We start from the raw sequence: 24,087 nt of genomic DNA on the forward strand, positions 1-24,087 counted from the left end.
TAATTTCAATGTTGACGTTTTTCGAAGTCTTTTCTATTTCTAACAAAGAATCCATACATGCGATAAGCTGCTGTTAGAGTAGTGTCAATATGTTTATTGAAAGAGAGGGATGAATCAAAAGTAACACCTAGATCAGTGAGTGTGTCAGGACGCTCCAGAACTTGATTGTTTATGACATAGTTGTGTAAATTCAAGTTGGTTTTCAGTGAGTAAGACATTACATTTGGATATGTTGAGAGATAGATTATTCTGTCGACACCATGTAGCAACGCGATTTAAATTCAGGGCGAGACGTTCGCAATCATTAGAACATGTTATATTGTGATACAGCTTCAAGGCATCTGCATATGAAAGGAAATTGACATCAATCTCAGCTCCGATATCATTAATGAACATATTGAATAGTAGGGGTCCTAGATTTGTTCCTTGTGGTACACCAGATGTGGCTATATATTCGATAGAATTAAGGCCATTGAGTCGGACGTACTGTTTACGGTTGTAAAAATACGATTTGAAGATTTGAAGGTTATTAATTCAATTGTCAGATGCGAATTCCAATAAAGAACTGAAGAAAATGAAACAAATAGCCGTCAACAATGATTACGATAGCAGTCTAATACATTCTCTATTAACAAACAAGTTATACAGCCAAGTTTTGAAGGAAGTTTACCCAATTCGAAGAGATGAGGATAAAAGTTATAGAATCATATCAAATAATGTATTCACATACAAATACATAAAACAGATGAGTTGTCTGATAATAATATGGTGAATAAATGGATATGCAACTCAAGAGGTGGAATTACACCTGTTAGTGAGCATTGACATAACATAAAAATAATATTTTTCACATATAGTCAGTGGGCATACTTGAAGACTGGCTATAAATCAAATCATCTAAGAACAATTCGTTCAGGCCAGTCTCAACTCCCTACACAGTAGGTTAATGGACTGACAAATCTCAGAAAACAACTACTCCCCTGGCTAATACCACGAAGGGCGTTGGATTATATCCGACTGGTGTCAGTGCAGGATTCTTCACTGAAGTTATTCCTGCATATACTGTTGGCGTTACAACTGCCGCAATAGATTTTCAATTATTGGAACACACTTGCAGACCGGTTTCGGGCTGTTTGGCCACTCGTCAGTGCAAGGTAGTGTATATCATCAACATGAAGTCGATGATTTCCGATAATTGGAAATCAAATTCCTTCAGAGTATCATTCCTCGAACTAAGCTGAAGCATACAACAAACAACGGGTTTGTCGTCGCCCCATCTGCCTGTGAACAAGGTAACCAACTGCATATCCGAAATTCACCCAATTCCTCGTATAAGGAAAGAAAACTTTTTCCATATAGTCAGTGGGCATACTTGAAGACTGGCTATAAATCAAATCATCTAAAAAACAATTCGTTCAGGCCAGTCTCAACTCCCTACACTGTAGGTCAATAAACTGACACCTATCAGAAAACAACTACTCCCCTGGCTAATACCATGAAGTGGTATTAGCCACGATATTAGATAGGATTCTTCACTGAAGTTATTCCTGCATATGCTGTTAGCGTTACAACTGCCGCAATATGTTTATGTTGATGATATACACTACCTTGCACTGACGAGTGGCCAAACAGCCCGAAACCGGTCTGCAAGTGTGTTCCAATAATTGAAAATCTATTGCGGCAGTTGTAACGCCAACAGCATATGAATGAATAACTTCAGTGAAGAATCCCGCACTAACACCTGTCCGATATAATCCAACGCCCTTTGTGGTATTAGCCAGGGAAGTAGTTGTTTTCTGATAGGTGTCAGTCCATTAACCTACAGTGTAGGGAGTTGAGAGTGGCTTGAACGAATTGTTCTTTTAGATGATTTGATAAAAATAATAGTAATAGTTCAGTCTTGTGAAAAGCATATAACTGTTAGCTATACAATAGAACTGTAAATTGTTGAAGAAATTGTAGTGGTGTTGAACCTTTCCTCCCAAACTAACTATGTACCAATAACACTGGTCAAGGTACAACATATTGGTTCTACCTTGGACACCAAACTTTCACCACCACTGTAAGATATTCATTATAGATACACTCTGTATGTACATCGAGCGGTGGTATATTGTTTTTACGGGAATGTTAAACTACTTTTTTTGTATATATTTTTTATATTGACATTCCAGTCAGTGGGAAATAGAATATGAAAAGTTTTATTATTCCAGAACGCATATTTATATTAATATTAGTTGTGAATATTCTGAGTTCCATCAAATTATTGAGTTCAGTATATTACAGTGGCGACGAGGAAATTAGTGGTGAATTCTGTCGGTGGTATGGCAGATAAAATAATGCAGTATACCGGTCACATTCAGGAGTTTTTACCTTCAGTGTCGGACTGGTCGATTTATAAAAAACGTTTGCAAAACTATTTTACGGCAAATTCGATCATTGAAGAGGATCGTAAACGTGCCATACTTTTGAGTCTTTTAAATGAAGAGGCTTATAAGTTATTGTATGATATGTGCATTCCTATGGAGCCCGAAAAAAAGTCCTATGCGGAAATATTAAAAATGATGGATGGACATTTTCAGTCAGTAGCATCGGTGTTTTCTTTTCGAGAAAAATTTTTCGAGTCAAGGAAAATTACAAACGAAACCCCAAGAGAATGGGCAGCCCGTTTGCGAAGTTTAGTGTCCAAATGTGAGTTCGGAGGTGCTGTGGAAATTGAAAACGCGTTAGTGAACCGTTTTGTAATAGGTTACGAAAACGGACATGTGAAAGATAGGTTGTTTGAAGAAAAAGCTACGGTGTCATTTTCATCGGTAGTGGAAATTGCTTGTTCAAAAAGTGCTAGTAAGCCATCTTGCTTTAGTGCTGTAAAGAAGGAACCGGAAATTTATTTCATTCCGCGCATGCTCGCCCTTCCACGTCTAAGTCAGCTGGGCCACAAACAGGTGAGGTCAACAGTTCCAGCGGAGGAAGAAAAAAAGTTCAAGCAGCAGGAGGGAGTAAACTTTCCAAATGTACTGTTTGCGGCCGTCGAAATCATGTATCAGATAAGTGTTTTTTTAGAGATTGCTATTGCCATTATTGCAATAAAAAGGGCCATCTAGCCCCATTGTGTCCAAATAAAAAGTCTTTAAACAAATCATCGGCCGGGAATAATTTTTTAGAATCAGAAGAATTTTCTTTATTTAATGTCGATGGTAAAACTGATCCAGTACTGGTTGATTTATTCATAGATAATAAAAAATTTACTTTTAATTTAGATACAGGTGCTAGTTATAGCGTAATATCTGAAACATTTTATCAACAAAATTTCATCGGCAAATCCATTCAAAATACAGAAAAAGTATTTAGTCTGTATAATGGTCAGAAAATATTTCCTTTAGGTTTCATAATATATGATATTACATATAAGGAAAAATTTGCCACTTTGAATTTTTTCATAATAAAAAATGGGGGTCCACCTTTACTGGGGCGCGATTTCTTTAATCTGTTTGATCTATCAGTTTATAATTTAGAAGGAGTAGACCTCCCCAAAGATTTAAATTTTTTATTGAATAAATATAATAATTTATTTTCACCGGGACTGGGTAATTTTAAAAAAGGCAGAATTTCAATCAGATTGAAATCGGAATCTACACCTCCTAAATTTTTCAGAGCACGACCATTGCCATTTGCAATGCGAGAAAAAGTGGAGAAAGAACTAGAACGCTTATTGAGCTTGGGTGTTATACAACCGATTGATTTTTCGGAATGGGGAACACCCATTGTTCCTGTTTTGAAAAAAGACGGTTCTGTGCGTCTCTGTGGAGACTTTAAAGTCACTGTTAATCCGTTTATTGAGGTCGATTCTTACCCGTTACCCAAAATAGACGATTTATTTGTTCAGTTACAAGGTGGTGTGCATTTCACTAAACTTGATCTCTCTAATGCATACCAGCAAGTTAGTTTGGATGAAAAATCCAGGGAAATCATGACAATTTCTACTCATAAAGGATTGTTCCGGTACAACCGTGCTCCTTTTGGAATAGCGAGTCTTCCGGCAAAATTCCAGAAAATTCTAGAAACACTTCTGCAAGGTCTTAGTGGTGTAGTTTGTTTTTTGGACGATATTTTAGTTACTGGAAAAGACAGACATGAACATTTATTTCATTTAGAATTAGTATTATCCAGACTCCAAGAAGCAGGATTAAAACTTGCTTTAGGCAAATGTCAGTTTTTTAAACCAAAAATTACCTATTTGGGCTATGATATTGATCAAGAAGGTTTACATACATCTGAAACAAAAATTTTTGCTATTCAGAATGCGCCTAGGCCTACCGATCTAACCACATTAAGATCTTTCTTAGGTTTGATAAACTATTATGGCAAGTTTGTCAGAAGTTTGTCAACATTGTTGCATCCATTATATAATCTCTTAAAAGAAAGAACAAAATGGGAGTGGTCGGAGGACTGTGAATCTGCATTCATAAAAGTAAAAAATATTTTGTCTTCGGCACCAGTTTTGGTACATTATCAACAGGAACTCCCCTTGCGCCTTATTACGGATGCAAGTGACTATGGGGTGGGAGCATTGATAACACATGTAATGTCTGATGGTGTTGAAAAAGTCATCGCGTATGCTTCAAGAACATTATTAGAAAGGGAAAAAAAATATTGTACCTTAGAAAAAGAAGCATTAGCGATAATTTTTGGATTATGTAAATTCCATAATTTCCTATGGGGAAGATTTTTTACCTTAGTTATAGACAACAAGCCATTGTCATATATTTTACATCCAAATAAAAGTATACCCCAGTTTGCATCCAATAGACTGCGCAGGTGGGCACTTTTATTATCGGCTTATCAATATAATATAGAAGTAGTTCAGTCCGAGGAAAACAAGGCGGATGTTTTATCAAGACTTCCTCAAAGCATAGAAGAATCCTCTGTTGAGGAGGTAGAGTTAAATTACGTGACATATTTTTTGGGGAATGAACATTTTCAAATTGACTTTAAGATAGTTTCAGAAGCCACGCACGGCCAAGGATGAAATTTTATCTTTAGTTATTAAAAAAATCAGAGAAGGTGGGATTTGGCAAAATTCAGATGAACGTTTGCGAAGTTATTACAAAATTCGAAACGACTTAAGCATTGAATCAAATTGTTTGTTGTGGAATAATCGTGTAATCATTCCAGCAAGTTTACAGGCAGATGTTTTAAGAAGTCTTCATTTATCCCATATGGGCATCATTAAAATGAAGAGCCTCGCTCGTTCATATTTTTGGTGGCCTGGCCTGGATCACAAAATTGAAGAAATTTGTAAATCTTGCAAAAGTTGCTTAATAAATAAAAAATCTCCCGATAAAGCAAAATTACACCATTGGCCATTTCCTAACAAACCTTGGTCTAGGATCCACCTAGATTTTATGGGACCTTTTCTTGGTAAACAATTCTTAATCATTTTAGATGCTTTTAGTAAATGGATCGAAGTTTTTCCTATGACTTCGATTACTTCGAAATTGACAATTGAAATATTAAGATCTTGTTTTGCCCGTTTTGGACTTCCTAATCAAATAGTAACTGATAATGGTACTACTTTTTGTTCGGTAGAACTTAAAAATTTTCTGTCGAAAAATCAAATTACGCATACCACGAGTCCTCCTTTTCATCCTTCCTCTAACGGAGCGGCGGAAAATGCCGTCAAAACAGTGAAAAAGGCACTGAGAAATGCTTTCGGCAAAAATAGGAATATTTGCATTAACTTGGCATTGAACAATTTTTTATTTGATTATCGAACAACTCCGCATTGCACTACCCAAGAGAGTCCGGCGAAAATGTTATTAGGTCATGATTTGCGAACTCGTTTTGATATCTTGTTACCGAAAGATCAAACAGAGATAAGAAATCGAGTGTCAGTGGCACAATATAATAAAAAAATGTATCATAATGGTAAGAGATTTTTGGTGTTCGAACCCGGGGAAGAAGTGACAGTGCGGGATTACCGAAAACAAAACTCGAGAGAGTGGATAAAAGCGGAAATTGTAAAGAAAATTGGCAAAACAATATATGTAGTACGAGTGCCAGATTTAGGTAATGTACAGTGGAGACGTCATTTAAACCAAATAAAAAAATTTCATTTTCGTTCGTCTTCAATAACAGAAAATATTAAAAATGAGGAACATAGTTCAAATGACGGACAACCAACTGTTTCTTTAAATAGTGACAATTTAGTTAGCAGTAGACCAAGACGATTAATTAAACCTCCAGATAGATTAACTTATCAATAATTTTTTTTAATAATAATGAAATACAACTTTTTATTTTTTTTTAAGGGAGGAGATGTAAGAAATTCATTATAGATACACTCTGTATGTACATCGAGCGGTGGTATATTGTTTTTACGGGAATGTTAAACTACTTTTTTTGTATATATTTTTTATATTGACATTCCAGTCAGTGGGAAATAGAATATGAAAAGTGAAACATCTTGTTTTATTATTCCAGAACGCATATTTATATTAATATTAGTTGTGAATATTCTGAGTTCCATCAAATTATTGAGTTCAGTATATTACAACCACCAAACAACCAACACTCATAACTAAAAGCTAGTGAATTTCCTTGTTCATCTGTTGAGAGCTACCCACCAAAGTATCACCAGTTGTTATGTAACAGTCGTTTGAGTGAGTTGATGTGAGTGTTTTTATGAAAATAGACAAAATCAAGTATCCAGCTGTCTTTAAATATTTGTTTTCGAAAGGCAAATCGCCTACGCAAATCAAAGATGAGTTGGATTCTGTGTATGGGGAATCTGCACCATCATTTACCTTAGTAAAATCTTTGGCAGCTGAATTTAAACGTGGCCGTAAGAGCTTGGGAGACGATGAACCTTCGGGACGTCCAAAAACTTCAACAACTGAAATATCACATTTAGGCGTTAGAAACCTGTCCGCATTAGAAATGGAAATGTGTTCGAACGAACACATTTCCAACCCTTTGTTGGTGCAGTTTAGGTACCATCAATTCAAGTTTTGGTGCCGATTAATCACTGTAGATGAAACTTGGTACCATTATACGCCCAAAATAAAAAAGATTCAGTCCGAACAGTGGAACCGGCTTTTTAAAAGCGAACACTGTTTTTTCGGCTGTGAAAGTGATGGCGATTATTTTTTGGGATAGTCATGAAATTATTTCAATTGATTCAAAACGGAAAACCATAACAGGAGCATACTACGCATCATTACATTACAAGCTGAAGGCATAACGGCCATATTTGCAGAAAGAGAAAATGATGTTTCACGAAGACCATACACCGTCTCACACCCCAACGGTTGCTGTGGCGAAAATCCACGAATTACGGTTTGAACTGCTTGACCATCCAAAAATACAAACAACATCTCGATATGGCACATTCTCACTACATTGTACATTCATTTTTAATTCTTCTTTTTTAGTTGTTTCAGGGATTTTAAATCATTTTATATAGTAGACAATGGAAGTCCGAACTAGTGAAATTCATCATGAAACATTGTCAATCACCTTCAAACATTAGTAGGCTAACAAATACGACATGTTATGAAGGATAAAAGCTCTGAAGGAGAACTAAATGACCAGGAAAAAATCGCCTGGAAATGTTTTGTGAGTGTTGTCCAAAATTTCCTAGGAAATCATGAAGCGGAAATCACAAAGACTTAATAGAGGAACTAATAATGTCAGACAAAGCTTTGAAGTATCTATATCTGTAGAGCAGGGAGGGTGAGTGTAAGCCCACAGCACTTAGGCCACATGTGACCTATTGTACATCATCCCAAGGAGTTGTCCTCCTAGATCATCGTCCATCCTGTCCTTTCCAGGAAGGTGGACAGGTCACTGGGAGACATCTCCTTTATATCGACAGGTCTAGGCCAAGACTCGCCGAACACACACTCTCTTATTGACGATAACTCCATGCACTCGCACAAGACATGCCTGACAGTCTCATCTTCCTGTTCACACATCCTATATAGAGGTGTGTCCACTAGCCCCCTTAGTTGACAGTGGCCAGTCAGAAATCCTACTGTTAGGCATATATTTTTCCCGGTCATTGCCAGCTATCTCTTCGGCGCCAGCTTCCCAGGGTCGCCCAAGGTGATCCTGGCAAGATTACATCCTTTGATTCCATCCCATCTTTTTAAGAATTGAGCATGGGTGTAACATTTGAGTAGTTCCGCAATTGTCGAAGTCATCAGGCCGTAGGTGTCACTGGGTTCTATAATTATTAGTCTAGCCACTTCCTTGGCTAAAGAGTCGGCAATGCGATTACCTTTACTCCTGTCGTGCCCTTCAACCTCACGATAATGTTATTATCTACCGAGGCTTTGGATAAATCTTGGTGACACTCTAGTACCAGCCCTGAGGTTATACGTTGTCTGTTCAATGCTAATAGGGCTTGTCTGCTGTCAGTGCAGACTGTTATGTTTTTGCCAGAATTCCTTTCCTGGTTATATCTTTTGTGGCGATTGAGATACCAGCCAGTTCTGTTTGGACCACGCTGGTAATTCTTCCCTTTACCCACTTAATCCTTAGGTTTAGTGATCTGGAGTACACTAAACACCCTGAGCCTTCTTTGGTTTTTGAGCCGTCTGTATAAATCCGTATTGCATTTGTATCATCTGACTCTATGTTCTGCTTAATTTGTATTTTGTTGGGTTTTTGGATGGCCGTTGCTTGTAGAACTTTCGGTCCCCATGCAATGGCTCCATACGTTAACATAGGTCTTATTATTGCAGTATAGATCCAGTTGACCACAAGGGGTGAAAGACCCCATGCGCGTCCCAGTGTCCTCCGACATTGCTCATAAGCCACGTATGCTCGTTTTGCTCTACTCTGTAGATGAGAGTTCTATATTAGCTTCCTGTCGAGAATAGTACCAAGGTATTTTGCCTCTTCAGAGAAGTTTAGTTTGCTTTTGAAGATTTCGGGAGGTTTTAAGTTCGATAAACTTCTTCTTCTGGTGAAAAAGACCATCTCAGTCTTCTTGGGATTGATCGACAGTGAGTGTTCCTTACACCATGTTTCTATTAATTTGAGCCCATCCTACACTCTATCGCACACTGTGTTTACAAATTTGCCGGTCTGCAAGATAATTATGTCATCTGCGTATGCAATTCTGTAGAATCCATTTTTGTTAAGGTGATTAATCAGGGTATCTAGAACTATGTTCCAGAGAAGGGGTGATAAGACCTCTCCCTGAGGACATCACCTCATGACCAGTCCGTTCACTGTGATGTCTTCTACATTTATACTTATTGCTTTACTAGAGATAATGTTGAGTATCCATTCTCCTACTACCAAGAGTACATTCCTGGAGTGTAGTTGCTGGGTAATTTTTGGAAAGGTTGTTTTATCAAATGCTTCCTCGATATCTATGAATATACCCAGGGTGGATTCTTTGTTGTCCAATGATCTCTCGATTCTACCAACCACATGGTGAAGGGCCGAATCTGTAGACCTTCCAGGAGTATATGCATGCTGATTTGGATGAAGTGAGTTGTTAACTAGTACTTCATCTCTTATGTACCGCTCACATAGCCTCTCCATGGTTTTTAAGAAAAACGATGTGAGACTAATTGGTCGGAATGCTTTTGGTAGGGTGTAGTCCATCCTTCCTGGTTTGGGTATAAATAGTACTCTTATTTCTCTCCACTTACCGGAAATATACCTCAGAGCCAGAGAGGCTCTGAATATGCCAACCAGGTGCGGCATGAAAGTGTGCAGTCCCCACTGAAGTAGGGCTGGTCTTATAACGTCGGGTCCTTTTGACTTGAAGGGGAAAAGCCCAATATAGCCCATCTTATTTAGTCCTCATCAATTACTGCACTAGCAGATTGCCAGTCGTATTGTGAGGGTGTTGTTGTCCAGTTCGTCGTTCCAGGAAAGACAGAACCTGAAAAGTGAGGGGAAATGGCTTCATCGCCATTTCCCCTCGTCAGGATGCCGATACTCTTATGGTGGTCATTTGAGAGTACCTTCTGTAGCCTAGAAGCTTGTGGGAAGTCTTCGACTACCTCACAATAGGCTCTCCAGGCTTCTCTTTGCTTTCTTCTGCAGACTTTTTTGAACTCTCTGAGGTTGGCTTGATATATACCCCAGTTCTATTCGAGTCTTGTACGTTTTGCCTTGTTGAAGGTCGTTCTCGCTGTCTTCCTGAGGTGTTCAAATTCAGGGCACCACCATGTGTTGGTTGTGCTATCTGTTTGAATCATCCTCATCGGACAGGATTCCTCGTAGGCAATGTATATTTCGTTGTGGATAGATATCGTGTACCTTTCCAGTTCTTCATTGTTGTCAGGAGTCAAGACCTCTGTTACCCGCAGAGCTCCTCTTAAGAGTTGATTGTAAAAAGCTACATCCGTCCTCTTCGGGTCACGGGATTTTACAGTGGTCCCGAGATCCTGGTTTACCGTATAGGTCAGCCAGCGGTGGTCTGACATTGAAATATGGTCCGAGACTTGCCAGTCTTGGATTTTGTTTGATATTTTCGCTGTCGTAAGCGTGATATCTGTTAATGTTTGGCTATAGGCATTAAAAACTGTCGGCTCTGTTCCGTGCCTCTGTTCAAGATTGTTAGAACTTTCTTAATTATATATTCATTTAGGGACTTACCTCGGGCGTTGATATCCTTGTTGCCCCAGCTCAAGTGGTGAGAGTTTGAGTCGCAACCCAATATAAGCTTTGGGGTGTAATGTGTCTTAAAAAATACGTATATTTGACTCTCATCTAGATTTCGGTGCTGTGAGTGACGAACATGGGAAGAGATTCCATCAGGACATTTACTTAATAGAGAAGCGTTATCAATGGAAATCGAGTCCAGGAATGCTAGCAGATTATTGTTGGACACTCAGGAGGGACCTACCAGAAGACGAATATTCACGAAATTCATAAATATTTATTGGTCAGTACAGTACAGATGTCAAGACAAAAACCTGTTGTGTCAATTTTTTTTCATTAATACAATAATGGTTAGTGACCTTAGTAGATTCAAAGTTTGATATGAGTTTTCATGTGACAAAAAACAGTTAAAATTTTGTTGACCAGTGAATTAGCATTACAGACTATCTGAGACTATCAACAAGGGAAATTTCAAGACATGCTGGACATTACAAACTCCAAATGCTTTAGAGATTATTTATCCTGATATTTATATTATATAGTTGATTTTTGTAATTTTCACCAAAATATATGCTTTGATGTCAAGACAAAAACCTGTTGTGTCAATTTTTTTTCATTGATACAATAATGGTTAGTGACCCTAGTAGATTCAAAGTTTGATATGAGTTTTCATGTGCCAAAAAACAGTTAAAATTTTGTTGACCAGTGAATTAGCATTACAAACTATCTGACACTATTAACAAGCGAAATTTCAAGACATGCTGGACATCAAACTCCAAATGATTTAGAGATTATTTATCCTGACATTTATATTCAAAATGAACTCAATTTTTATTGTTTTATAAAATCGTGTTGTTGGAATTTCAACACTGTATATGAAGCCCTTTCGCATGAAGTATCACTCGACTCCCATTCATATTTAAAAATATAAGGGTTAAAAGTTCAACAATGGTTTGTTAATGACTTTCCAATAGTTTTCAGGGGAAAATTTGACGTTTCTTTGAACTTTTGCAAAAGATTCATTTCCTGGTATAGTTATGTCTTTCAGTACATTGTCGACAGCCAATTGTATACCAGGGACTTTAATAGCAGATAAAATTGTCCAGAAGAATTCCTCATATTCATAGTGTGTGTATCATCTGTCCTGAAATAATTATACCTAGTGCATACATTGGAAACACAAAATGATCAGTGAACAACAATATTTTTTAAAGACGAAACACAAGTCCTACCCGAAAATCCTTGAGGCGGTCTGAAAGCGGTGCCTATGCGAAAGTAGCGATTCACATTGAATTTGAACCGCTGAAGATTAAATTCATTTGGAAAAACTTTCTCAGGAAGTTCATTCTACATTTTTCTCAAGGATAAAATACGAGCACTACAGGAAAATCCTTGAGGCGCTCTAAGAGTGGTTCCTGTGCGATAGTAGTGATTCACAGTGGATTTGATTCGCTGGAGACTAAATCAATTTGGAAAAACGTTATCAGAAAGTTCTTCAAATGAATGAATTCTAAAACAGTGAAGTTCGAGGTGTACTGAGTTAAAACTCAAAACGATGAGATATGTACGGCTCTTGGTGGAATCAAATGTGCCAAGTCACTTGAACACTTTCTGTGAAAGTATCTATAGAACCTTTCTTCGATGTTCCAGACTATCAAGGTTGCATGCAAGTGGTTGCAAGAAGTTCGCGTCTTCAATCAGGCGGATTTCTTTTTTCTGGATGGAATCCAGCAACTTCAGTGTATACTTAGGGGCGGAGCTCCATACATGAGAACAATACTTCAAAGAAGTTGATGGATGTAGCCATTACCACGTGGTAGGAAATCATAATGATGAAGAGAATTGAAACTGTTTTTTACCACAGCAGTAACGTTAGGTCTGATCTGAGCTTTATAAAGCATCAAAAGTTGCTGAGGTGTGTGCAGTTTTCTGGTTCGGAACAGTGTTCCAAGCTTTTGAGAAGCAGTCTTGAAATTCCGGCGACCCCCAACAAACTTATCGAAGCAAAAAGAGGCATTGTCTGACCTAACATTATTATATCCGGTTCGGAGACATGTATTTCTTTTTGAAGAAAACCGATGCCTGGGTTTTTGTTGCATTGATTTGAACCTAATTATTTTCACCCGAATTCGACATGACTTCTAGATCCTCATTAAGATATGCAACCTTCTGCTGCCGGTGAAGATGTGTTTCCGTAGCCGATGTCCTGGAATCCAAATGGAATGAAGAAACAAGTGTGCTGTCGTCAGCAAAGCAATATACTGGATTCTTGGTTGTTTCCAATAGGTTGTTGATATACAATAGACAGAGGGTTGGAGAAATTATAGATCCCTGGGGAAACACCAGCGTTAATGGTAAAAGTATTCCAGAGATATCCGTCGACTGCCACTTGCAGGGAACGTTCTTTCAGGAAGCTGGAGAGCCATACATAAAGATGATTCGACAAGCCATAGCTCCGAAGTTTGGTCAGCAAACCCTCATGCCACACACAGTCAAAGGCCTCAGAAATATCAAGCGCAAAAAGCTTGGAAACACAGAGAGTCGAGCGCTAAATCTCTTGACTCTCTGTGTTTCTCGATTGCGTAGTTCCAAATATGGGTGACATACGATAGAAGGTCGCCTGTTGATCTTTGTTTCTGAAAGCCATATTGATGATCGCTCAAGATGGTGAAGCATTTCAAATATTTAAGGATATGGTGGTTCACTTCATTTTCCATGATTTTGGATATCACTGACAGCGAAGCGACTGGTCTATAGTTATTTTCGGGAACAGGTTGAACGCGAGCAATCTTCCAACAAAAAGGAAAAAACCCCTTTTTTCTAAGACAGGTTGAAAAGTCGGCGTACTCTTTAAGAACAATGACGGGCAGTTCTTCAGGACCAGACGCCTTGTTGATATTGAGCTGTTTCAGAATTTGCCTGACTATAGTATGACAATTTTCAATTAAAGGTAACTCATATACAAATTGAACTGAGAGCTAACGGCAACAATGTTAAAAGTTAGAACTAAATTCTTACCGGGGCCATCTTTATTGTCTAATCATCACAATTGTGAATAATTAAAAAATAAGATGATTCCATAAAATTTGCCCCCTGTAACAAGATAGCTACTGCATATCGATAGGATTTACTTCGCAGGTCTATTACATTTGCTTCCTTAAAATGCCATAACTAGTCATTCAGTTACTTCATTATCAAGCGTCCTTATCTGCATAGGCGTAGTGTGTTCTGTTTCTTGTGAGGATGACTTTGTTTTGTATTTATTGAATATATTTTATTATATTTATTAAATAGACTGTTATATTTATTAATTTTATAAAATAAGATAGAGTTGGTCGATACTTGTTTTTCGAAATACATTATTATAGATTTTCATCACATTCACACATTATTCTTAGATAATTAGTTGATCTAGTCATTAAACTCAGGTTTAATGTTCGTCAAACTCAGGTATAACTGTCTTTAATTAGTTCCTAGAATACTGTTAGTTTCCAGGTGGATAGTAATATTTCAAAAAGTATATATAAATCACAATGTATGTAGAATTCAGTTTGTTGGTGAACACGCTTGAAAAAGCTACTGTGCAGCGAAACACGTGTTGCGGGTTTGTTAATCTGTTCTAGTGAAAATCTCACAATAGTGTTTTTCAAAATACATCAACTTTAAAATAGTTCTTGAGGTAAGTGAACAATTGACAAATAGCTGGATAATATGATTAAATTTTATTATTTTTATAGTATTAAGATGGATGCCATAGCAGGTCCGAGTAATGTACAAAGGAAGCGGAAGTTTATGTCGTTAGAAGAAAAACAGATTGTCCGTACAGTGAAAGCTGTAGCCCAGTGTTCATTTTTAACGGGAATATCCGTGTCGACAATTGAACGCATTGTCTTTGAAAAAAAGGTGACTGGGATTGTGCAAGCTCCAAAAGTACATTGACGTGGTAGAAAAAAAAATTGAATTAGACGAGTACCAGAAAAATTTTATTATACCGCTATACCACTCATTCTTTCTTTTTTGAGAATAAAGCGCCAACCCTCGAATCCATTAGGACAAAGGTAATGGATAATGATCTCATTCCAAAAATGAGCAAAGAGAAGTTGAGGAAAATAATAAAAGAAGATTTAAAATTTATATATGCCAAACGATCCCGTAAATCTGTCTTAATAGAAAGAGAAGATATAGTCTCATGGTGACGGAGATATCTTCGCTCTATTAGAGAAATGCGTTCTGCCCACAAAAAAATTTATTATCTGGACGAAACGTGGGTGAATGCTGGTCACACAGTATCTAAGATCTGGCAAGATACTACTGTAACTAGTTATCGTCAAGCATTTGTGGACGGTTTATCAACAGGGTTACGCGGGCCAACGGGTAAAGGGCAACGACTAATTGTCGCCCATATAGGTAGCGAGAGTGGCTTTTTAGACGATAGTGCACTAATTTCTTTATCCAAAAAAACGGGGGAATATCACGAAGACATAGACGCCCAACGCTTTGAAGGATGGTTTGAATCCCTTCTTTCACGAGTCGAGCCAAATTTGGTAATAGTAATGGATAACGATTCTTATCACAGCCGATTGGTAGAACAGCTGCCAACTATGACCACCAGAAAAGCAGACATGCAGAGTTGGTTAGGACAAAAAGGAATTCCATTTTCCGAAGACATGGTTGAGGCCGAGCTTATGTGTGTCATTAAACAGTATCGTGACAGATATAGAGCCAGCACGAGCTGGTTATAGATATAGCCAGCTCGTGCTGAAGGTATCACCATTTTGAGACTTCCTCCATACCATTGCGAGTTAAACCCGATAGAATTGATCTGGGCTCAAATTAAGGGTTACGTAGCTTGTGAAAACGTGACATATAACATTTCTGATGTTCAACGTTTATTAGAACTCGCAATGGAACGGATACGGAAAGAAGATTGGGCTAATGGTGTAGCCCATGTGATCAAGGAAGAAGAGGAAATGTGAAAATTGGACAGGATGGTAGACACTGTTTTTGACCAAATAATAATAGATTTAAGTGTGACTGGTGATTCCTCTTCGGACGAGTCAATGGATTCTGAAACTTCAAAAGCATAATAAGAAAATGTAATCAGTTTTACCATTGACACCAGGTACCGCCACCTACTATAACAATTTTTACGTAATTACCTATGTGTTTAAATAAATAAAAATATTATATTGGTACGCCTCTGCAGAGTTGGTAAGAGGATTAACCGTTGATCACTTCAAGTGCGACGTTGCTAATGAATCACCTTCAATTGAAAATTGTTATAGTATAGGCGTTGTCGAAAAGTGATTTCTGGCATTGTGGATTCTAGTTTGGGAATAGTGGATGGTACCTTTCCCAGAAAATCGACTGTGGAATGGGAAGCCAATTGTTCAGCTAGTAGATTTGCTTTTTCTATGGCTGTTGTTGCATTTGAACCATCCACTTGTGTTAGCAATATAACCACCGTGTCAAACTTGATGACATTTATCCAAATTTTGACAAATACAATTGCATATCGAACAGATTATTCAACTAAAGCCATTGAAGTCCATAAATCTAAGAACAATTGCAATTAAGCAGTTGGAACTCAGGCAGCCGATAAAGCCTGTTCCACTCCTCATTACCTGATAATACACATTGAACTATCATTCAAAAAAACACGTTGATTCAACAAAAGAAAATGCCCTTGTTTAATATCTTTATATTTTTATACCGCCAAACGTCAGTAAAAAGGCTATTGATAACTATATCTTGTTATAGATTGAAATAACAAATGCGATAATGAAGTCCATCGCGAAATACTAATAAAATAATGGAACGTGAAGGCATCCACAGTATGTCGGTTTTTTTACCGATATCTAGTGCAGCGAATGTATAATATATGTCCGAACCAATATTACATGCAAATGGAATGATCATGTGAAAAACTATTAGTGATAAGCTTAAGGCAGAAATGCCGTCAGCTGATGACGGAAAAAAGCTATTTATATTGAAATTAGCTACGTAACTATATGCCAGATTAATTCACATCACGCAGGTTTATAACAGAACACCACATGAGTACGAGTAATTTGCGATTCATGAAAAATATGTAACAAAAGGAAATAGTTTCATCGATATTTTCACTTCCGTGAAGTTTAGCAGACGCTGAACACATGGTACTAAACCAATATTATATTTGGTGATTTCTGGGATTGCAATAAACTACATAACCAGTACAATGTCAATACCTTTTCTTCTAGGACTATTGGAAAAAAACTTTGTACACATTAAGATGTTACCGTTTCTTGTTAGGTAAGTAAGTAGACAATGATCCCATAAGTCACTACCTTCGAGGCTAATCATAGATGAGCAAATTCATAATTTTAAAGTAGTATTTCGATTATTTTCAATCGCAAGCCAGCCTCCATAATTTATGTTCTAAGAGTCAACCGTTACCATTAAACTGAGAAATTGAAATATACGAGTATACGTATACTACTACTCATTTTCAAAACTATTGTAAATTAAAAAAAATACAACCATATGAAATGTTTTTTCAATTTGATTTTTGTTATTACATTTATAAACCACAGGCCCATGGCCAATGCCATCTTAAGGCATGTCAAGGCCCTTGAGCACACACGAATTTGGGGCTCTATTGCAAAATGATAAATAATAAATTATAAACAACTGTGGTGTACTCTGATCAACCAGATATCCATTGATTCAATGATACGAGGGTTGCCTTTTATATTTTTAGGGATTAGAGAACTAAAACAAATATTAATCATCAAAAATCACTTTATTGTTTTTCAAAATATTTCCCATAAAGATGTATACACTTTTGCATGCGTTTGAACCAATTGTTGTAGCATTTTTGCCACTCTGATTGAGGTATCTCCAAAACATGCATTCTGAATGCAGCAACCACTTCTTCAGGTAGCGAAAAACGTTGACGTCTTAGTTTGTTTTCTACATGCAGGAATATACAGAAGTCATTCGGTGCCATGTCAGGACTATACGGCGGATGACTCAGTGGGCTGAAATGGCATACAAAAATAAATGACCGTGAAGTTTAATCCTGGGGTAGGTGGTCATGTGAACCAATTAATCCATACGGCATAAAAATATAAATTTCCTTTTTCCTTATTCGAAAATGAAAATTTTCCTATTATTTTTTTTTTACAGCGTTTGGTTGGGAAAGAAACCAGTTGTAATTAGTATCTGATTTGATAAAAACTATACGAGAACATTTTGCAAATTGCCCCCCAAACGTGGGCTATTGTTTTCACTCTCCCAATATATTCAGGTGAATGAAATGACCCCCAGAAGTGTAGCATGGACTTGCGGTCTATAATTGGAATCACTCTTATTAGGAGTATCCCTCACAAAATAATCTTATTCTGAAATATTCCTGATGTGTCTTAGAAAAAGTATAGTACTCTACTAGCGAAATATGGCCAATACCGGTTCGAATAGATCACGACACCCTCGTTCGGCTCCCTCTTGAAGATGATCACCTTGTTGATTCAAACACGTGTTGAGGTGTTAAAAATAACGGTTTGGTGTTGCGATAGAACTCCAGTAATATTCATTACTACACCAGTGCATCACAAATACAGGCTAGTAATGACAACATTTCTAGGTCATTAAATAATACAGAATTCTCAATTTATGTCTTTACACAACGTGTTTACAATCTTCAATTACACATACAAAAGGAGATTGTTGCTTGAAGTGTGATGGAAGTCAAACTCAGAATACCACGAAGTAATCATGGAGTAAAATGCTTCTGTGAGAATAATACCTTCCACATTTCATTTGAAATGTATTAGGTTTGGTTAACTATTGAAAAGATTACATGACGTGTATCTGAAACTCGATTGCGTGAGCTACAAACGACATCTTGGTATTTTCAGGGGAGAATTAACCTCGTGTTTCATAGGCATATACAAGTATGTTTGCGAAGTTATCAGGTCTCTGCTAATCATATTTCACGTAGCATAAACACTCCAGTATATAGTATGTAGCAACAAATGAGTGTCTTGATTCTGAAATTCTTGAAAAGAGGTTTGCACTAGTCAATATACTTTGCGCGAGTTAAAATTCAAACTCATTTCTCATCAACTTGGGAAAAAGTTGGAAAAAGGTTGAGAAATTTTTGGACGTGAGGGTAGAAAAAATAATGGTAAAAAAAATGAATGAAAATTAAAAAACTGAAAAGAAAGGGAGAAGTATCAAGAAAATGGAAAGAACCAGGAAAAGGTTGGGATTTCCCAACATGCATAACTCCCCATACTTTGAAATTCTGAGTTGTTTGAAAACTTCAAAAAAGTTCAATTTCTTCCAAGTGAGAGAACAGTCCTGAACAGTCCACAAATTTTAAAGTGAAAATTTTACAAATTTCCCAACTTTTCCAAGTCGAATAAAACAGCGGGCCGTGAAGATAGAAAAAATAATAGTAGAAAACAATAAGCACAATATTATTTAAGTGTTATTTCCTTTCATTTGCATTGAATATTCCTATACATGGTAGATATGGTGGAAGACCAAGGACTTTGGTCCAAAGTAGAATAATTTCCATTATTATTTTTTTAATTACAAAAATTAATTTTTGTTTGTGCATACCCTGACGGGCATCAGCATTCAGGCAATCTTTGGATAGCTAAGTAAGAAAATTAATATATTATAGTAGTAACTAATCCCTCGGCTTTCATTTTTTCGAAGGTAGGGAAATTTTGCAGGTGTGGTTGGGAAAATTTGGATTGCCTCCCCCGTCTGGTTTTTCTTTTCGCTACGGCCCTGCCGTGTATGTATAGATGGGATATTGAGTGGATTTAGTATTATCAATAAGGAGGAATTCTTTGTACAAGCACTCATATGAAAGTGGGCAAACCGCAGACACGTGTTTCTGGCTAATTAGCCTTCGTCAGTACGGTACAGCCAAGTGCAAAGGATACACAATACTTGCTTGCAAGAAAGGGATCGAAAACAAACAAAAGGATTCACCATCAGGGGCCAACTGCCCCTGAAATACAAAATTTAAGTCAAATTTACAATTATATTTTAACTTTTGATCAATAAATTTAACAAATAATTTCAATATCATATCACTAATAATTAAATCTCACTGTATGTGCAAATATCATAAAAATGACTTTTTCTCTGGTGCTCTAACAAAATTTTCAACGTCAAATTTTGCATTTGACTTTTCGTTTTTATGTTTGGATTTATATGCCTTTTTTATATTAAACTAACTTGGTGAGTCTTTTGTAACATATTTATTATTATATAATGTTTGCATGGTCTTCATTTTGTAGATATTCTTGATGAAGGAAAAAAATAAATTTCCTAAAGCTTGAATAGCAAACAATAGTGTTTCCATAGCCCGCAGAGATTGACTGAAATACCCAACTCGAAACTAAATTTTCTTCATTTTCAGTATTTCAATATTAACATATGTCACAAAAACGATTTGAAAAGCTGTATAACTTCTATTTCTTACATGCGAACGCATACGATAGCTGGCTGTGCTATCATCTTTTCGGCTCTACTCAAACTGAATGTTTTTCTTCTTGTTTGATCTTTTATGCGGTTATAACGCCTTAGTACAGGTAAATTTACCTGTATTTGGGTTACATCAGGTAATATCCTTGGTGTTGGATTTTCTCTAGGTTTACTGTTTCTAGGAATGTGTAATGTATTGTGTAGTATATTGAATGTTAGGTCTTGTTGTGTTTTGATTTGTATATGTTTCTCGATAAGTGAATTATGACTTTTAAATTTATTAATGTTTAGGTTTTCCTGGGTCTACAAGGGTCCCAATTTCCCTACTCTCAAGCGTAGAATGGCAGATTAGATAGCTTCAACAAAATAATCTATTCCAGTGTAGATGGTTTCTGTAGACATAACTTTAGAGAAGTCGTAACATTGCTGGAACTTGAGGTTTTGTCCTGCTTATATCATAGACATTTCTGAATCTTATAGTGTTAGGAATCACACGTTGAAAGGTAAGACCTTGTTAGTAGAGGGTTGTCATCCGTAGGGGTGCGACAGCTAGTTAACGGTAAAACACATTTTAAACAGATTTTTTTTAAACATCACCAATTTTTTGGCTTGTCGTATCCAAAATCTCCATCATATTTTTCATTTAGAGGTTGTATAAGTGATTTGGTGAATGTGTATTTGCTGTTCAGAATGATTGTTGTTTTTCTCTGAGGAGAAAGTTCTGTAAAGTCGATTTTGTATTGCTACTAACTATTTCCAGACCTTTCATTTTACTCCTTATTTTTATCAAACGAATAATCATGGAGACTTGTATGATGTATTTTTTGGCAGTCGTTCACTCCACAACAATCCCTCTTCTGTTTTTTTTAGCCCACACAAATTTTTCTCATCTGTTGATCCCAATAATATAGATGTTGAAAAAAATATTGATTGAAACTTGGTCATTCAATAGTTTTCCTAAATAAATTTGGAAAATATTTGCCAATGAATTATCTCCTCAATAACTGATTGATTTGTATGCCTGACTCTTGTTTATTGTCTCTATGTGTTATTGATATTTTCAATTTGACTTATTGCAACCAATTACGCGTTCGTGTGCCTGTCTGTCTGTCTGTCTGTCTGATCACGGAATATAAACAAAAATTACCGAATTGATTTTTGTACGGTTTAACCAGTGAACGTAGTAATTCAAGAGGAAGGTTTATGTGTTTCATTAATTATTGATTTGGTTAATACCTACTAAACTACATATTGTTGTCCTTTTATTGGTCTACAGAAAAGTCAGAAATGTCATATGTTTATCTTTATAGCTCGCTACACCTTTTTTCATTTTCAAAATGATGATCACATCTAATGTTTATGGAGATCAAATCGTGAGGTGTATTTTATGAAATTACTTTGGATCTTCATCAAGTAACGGCCGAATCAGTCAGAAAAAAACATATGTAATGTGTCAATTGAAAAGCTATTTAGATGGATCAAATCCTCATCAAATAAATAAATTAGTTGCCATTAGCATTTCATGCACTTTATTATTTCCCTCTACATTATTCAGTTCAAATGAATATCTTAGAGACTAACTGCGTGGTGAATAAAGGTAGCAATCGCACTGATTTTGTTCTACGTACTGGACAACTTTTTAGGTTGAGGACTTAATCATGTGTTGCGTTGTCCTTAGGTTTTTATCTATTTCAAGAACGGAACTTGAAAGTTGAGAACCTACTTTCGTTTTAGCGAATTTTATTACTAGTTACTAGATGGGCACTTCGGTGACATTCGGTGACTGAGCCCCACCAGCTTAGTCTTCGGTAAAATAAAATAATGATGATTTCTTATTTTCATATATTGATTCTTGTCTCTTAACCACAGTAGTATAGCAAGACTAAATAAATACATAAACATGAAAATAATCCCAAACTTCAGGAAGATAGCTTACATATCAATAACACATTGATACCGGCACTATATACTTCCCCCAATAATTCAAAAACACTTCCACTGTGAATACGTCCGGATGAGTCTAAGTTTGATATCGCAACACGGAAAATCAGTTTGATCATTGCTGAATCGTTTTTATAAAATCTACCGCAGTTGCAGACGTCAGAAATGAACATCACGGTGAAGACCCAGCCAACCAGATGACGATTGATGACATAAGAAAGACATCATTTTCAGGTAATTATTCGTCATATTGGTCATCCGTCAAAGTATGACGTCAAAAAGCCGTCATTTCTGTGATACTTCTACGACGTCATATTTTGACGTCGGTTCAACTTCTTCACATTCATATAATGCTAATACCTAAAATTTGGTAGTACTGCTAAATAAAAAACAAAACAATTGGGCACCTGCCGAAAATGTTTTTTTAATAAATAAAAGAAATGTATATTTTTTATTTGTGTGATATTATTGGCATTCTAATAAAAATTCCGGTTATTTGTAGGATTTTCATTCCATCATACTCTCACATACAAACAATAAAATTGTATATTGATTTCCACATCTGACATGGTTCAGTGTTTAGCGTGTTTCACAATGTAGCCAAGTCGATACTTTTTGTTTTCCAATTTTCACTTAACTTCAGCTGAACAAACAGTCAATGCACTCATGAGAATTGATAAAAATTTGAAGTTTCAAAAGTACAGGAGCCCTGAAATCATCATAAATATGAATACACTGGAGTTTAAAACATCTGTTTAAAATCTGTTTTTCCGTTAATTAGCTATCGCCCCCCATACGAACGACAACTTTCAGAAGTTGGGAAACTTGTGCGAGTTAATGACTAATGAGGTCTTACCTTTCAACGTGTGATTCCCAACACGGTTGTAGAATCATCCCAGCTTCAACCAGATACATTCTCTCGAGAAAAATATCTAGTCGAGGCGGGAATCGAACCCACGGCCTTCCGATCGTGAGTTGGGCGCACTACCATCACAGCCAATTCCACAATATACAAACACAATTTTTAACACCGCGACAGATGTTAAAAATAGCGGTTTGGTGTTAGGATAAAACTCCAGTGCATGCATTACTACACAAAAGGTTTCAGTGCAGTGTGAATATAAAAAATATGACTAAAACTCTACATCAGAGTGACGTTTCCAATACGTCATACGGCAGATAATAAACATCAGCTACTGATGTCACGGAGCTGTGACTTTTTCATGTGATCGAGAGGTCATAAATACGTCATTTGGTAACGTCAGCCTAGTGATCTGATGGCGAATAAACTACGTATATTTGACGTCATCTGGTTAGCTGGGGAAGCCCGAAAATAGAAAATTATTAGTCTACGAATTTGTATTTCGAGTCTCTTTTTTGGTCGACTGCTCATGTTAGGATATAACTCAATTTGTGAAGGTCTTCATTTGGCTAGGTTAGTGGTTTATTCACCATTTTTCATTACATTATTGTGAGCCTTAACCACGCTATTACACCATATCTCAAATGAGATTCCACAAAAGCATACATACAATATCAGCCAATGGTTTGGTTTTCTTTTTGCATATTTCCTCAGATATTTCAATGTATCCTCAACATGCTCATTTTTTTCACTTTCTCACAAACAAAGTCCATTCAAGATGACTGTTGACAGGTATTCTAAGACAGATGATTTCTATCACTTAGGAATTTCCATGAAGTAATATTCGGGTTCGATTTTAAGAGGATGGAGGGGAGATGAGTTATTTTTATTTTATTTATTCCAACGTTCAGCCTTCGTCATCTGCGTAGTTTATAATTGTTCCTTTGAAATGAATATTAAACAAGTTATTGAAATAGTTTATAGGTCCAAGTAGTATGCCTTGATGTATCCCAAATTTTACTACGGTATATCCACCACAGAGCATTACATATTTTCACGCATTGCTGATTCTCATTGAGATGAATTTTTCAAACGGTTGAGCACGTACATATGTGAGCCTGATATTTCTAATTTCTAAAACGTCAATGTAATCGGGTTTTGGATAT

Source organism: Leptinotarsa decemlineata, unplaced genomic scaffold (genome assembly GCF_025532065.1).
Source record: "Leptinotarsa decemlineata unplaced genomic scaffold, Ldec_3_MD MMD2_tig00004307_RagTag_RagTag, whole genome shotgun sequence".
Classification (NCBI taxonomy): domain Eukaryota; kingdom Metazoa; phylum Arthropoda; class Insecta; order Coleoptera; family Chrysomelidae; genus Leptinotarsa; species Leptinotarsa decemlineata.